Raw genomic sequence first — 2,919 nt, 5'->3', positions numbered from 1 at the left:
CAGTGTATCTGGGTCTGTGGCTCACGTGTCAGTCACTACATCTGTGGCTGTGTGTCACACTCCGGTTTCTGGTGCTGCCAGTGTGTCCGATGCGGGTACTTCACGCAATCCACCTGATAGTGTGCTGTAAGTTGCTGTACTGTGCCCTCTGATGTACCTGCTCTGGTGCCCACACTGCCCTGTTGCTGCCCTGTTGCTGTTCTCATACTGATGTACTGCATCTGATGTACCTGCTCTGGTGCCCACACTGCCCTGTTGCTGTTCTGATACTGCATTGTGCCCTCTCATGTACTGCATCTGATGTACCTGCTCTGGTGCCCACACTGCCCTGTTGCTGCCCTGTTGCTGTTCTGATACTGATGTACTGCCTCTGATGTACCTGCTCTGGTGCCCACACTGCCCTGTTGCTGCCCTGTTGCTGTTCTCATACTGATGTACTGCATCTGATGTACCTGCTCTGGTGTCCACACTGCCCTGTTGCTGCCCTGTTGCTGTTCTCATACTGCATTGTGCCCTCTCATGTACTGCATCTGATGTACCTGCTCTGGTGCCCACACTGCCCTGTTGCTGCCCTGTTGCTGTTCTGATACTGATGTACTGCCTCTGATGTACCTGCTCTGGTGCCCACACTGCCCTGTTGCTGCCCTGTTGCTGTTCTGATACTGATGTACTGCCTCTGATGTACCTGCTCTGGTGCCCACACTGCCCTGTTGCTGCCCTGTTGCTGTTCTCATACTGATGTACTGCATCTGATGTACCTGCTCTGGTGCCCACACTGCCCTGTTGCTGTTCTCATACTGATGTACTGCATCTGATGTACCTGCTCTGGTGCCCACACTGCCCTGTTGCTGTTCTGATACTGCATTGTGCCCTCTCATGTGCTGCCTCTGATGTACCTGCTCTGGTGTCCACACTGCCCTGTTGCTGTTCTGATACTGCATTGTGCCCTCTCATGTGCTGCCTGTGATGGACGTTTCAGTGCTATGGACTGTTGGAGCACTTGGCCCCTCTCATGTGCTGCCTCTGATGGACGTTTTCAGTGCTATGGACTGTTGGAGCACTTGGCCCCTCTCATGTGCTGCCTCTGATGGACGTTTTCAGTGCTATGGACTGTTGGAGCACTTGGCCCCTCTCATGTGCTGCCTCTGATGGACGTTATCAGTGCTATGGACTGTTGGAGCACTTGGCCCCTCTCATGTACTGGCTCTGATGTACCTGCTCTGGTGCCCACACTGCCCTGTTGCTGTTCTGATACTGCATTGTGCCCTCTCATGTACTGCATCTGATGTACCTGCTCTGGTGTCCACACTGCCCTGTTGCTGCCCTGTTGCTGTTCTGATACTGATGTACTGCCTCTGATGTACCTGCTCTGGTGCCCACACTGCCCTGTTGCTGCCCTGTTGCTGTTCTCATACTGATGTACTGCATCTGATGTACCTGCTCTGGTGTCCACACTGCCCTGTTGCTGCCCTGTTGCTGTTCTCATACTGCATTGTGCCCTCTCATGTACTGCATCTGATGTACCTGCTCTGGTGCCCACACTGCCCTGTTGCTGCCCTGTTGCTGTTCTGATACTGATGTACTGCCTCTGATGTACCTGCTCTGGTGCCCACACTGCCCTGTTGCTGCCCTGTTGCTGTTCTGATACTGATGTACTGCCTCTGATGTACCTGCTCTGGTGCCCACACTGCCCTGTTGCTGCCCTGTTGCTGTTCTCATACTGATGTACTGCATCTGATGTACCTGCTCTGGTGCCCACACTGCCCTGTTGCTGTTCTCATACTGATGTACTGCATCTGATGTACCTGCTCTGGTGCCCACACTGCCCTGTTGCTGTTCTGATACTGCATTGTGCCCTCTCATGTGCTGCCTCTGATGTACCTGCTCTGGTGTCCACACTGCCCTGTTGCTGTTCTGATACTGCATTGTGCCCTCTCATGTGCTGCCTGTGATGGACGTTTTCAGTGCTATGGACTGTTGGAGCACTTGGCCCCTCTCATGTGCTGCCTCTGATGGACGTTTTCAGTGCTATGGACTGTTGGAGCACTTGGCCCCTCTCATGTGCTGCCTCTGATGGACGTTTTCAGTGCTATGGACTGTTGGAGCACTTGGCCCCTCTCATGTGCTGCCTCTGATGGACGTTATCAGTGCTATGGACTGTTGGAGCACTTGGCCCCTCTCATGTACTGGCTCTGATGTACCTGCTCTGGTGCCCACACTGCCCTGTTGCTGTTCTGATACTGCATTGTGCCCTCTCATGTACTGCATCTGATGTACCTGCTCTGGTGTCCACACTGCCCTGTTGCTGCCCTGTTGCTGTTCTGATACTGATGTACTGCCTCTGATGTACCTGCTCTGGTGTCCACACTGCCCTGTTGCTGTTCTGATACTGCATTGTGCCCTCTCATGTACTGCATCTGATGTACCTGCTCTGGTGCCCACACTGCCCTGTTGCTGCCCTGTTGCTGTTCTCATACTGATGTACTGCCTCTGATGTACCTGCTCTGGTGCCCACACTGCCCTGTTGCTGCCCTGTTGCTGTTCTCATACTGATGTACTGCATCTGATGTACCTGCTCTGGTGCCCACACTGCCCTGTTGCTGTTCTGATACTGCATTGTGCCCTCTCATGTACTGCATCTGATGTACCTGCTCTGGTGCCCACACTGCCCTGTTGCAGTTCTGATACTGCATTGTGCCCTCTCATGTGCTGCCTCTGATGTACCTGCTCTGGTGTCCACACTGCCCTGTTGCTGTTCTGATACTGCATTGTGCCCTCTCATGTGCTGCCTCTGATGTACCTGCTCTGGTGCCCACACTGCCCTGTTGCTGCCCTGTTGCTGTTCTCATACTGATGTACTGCATCTGATGTACCTGCTCTGGTGCCCACACTGCCCTGTTGCTGTTCTGATACTGCATT

The sequence above is a fragment of the Lissotriton vulgaris genome, unplaced genomic scaffold (genome assembly GCF_964263255.1).
Source record: "Lissotriton vulgaris unplaced genomic scaffold, aLisVul1.2 SCAFFOLD_10218, whole genome shotgun sequence".
In the NCBI taxonomy this organism is placed as follows: domain Eukaryota; kingdom Metazoa; phylum Chordata; class Amphibia; order Caudata; family Salamandridae; genus Lissotriton; species Lissotriton vulgaris.
This window is presented reverse-complemented; position numbering follows the sequence as displayed.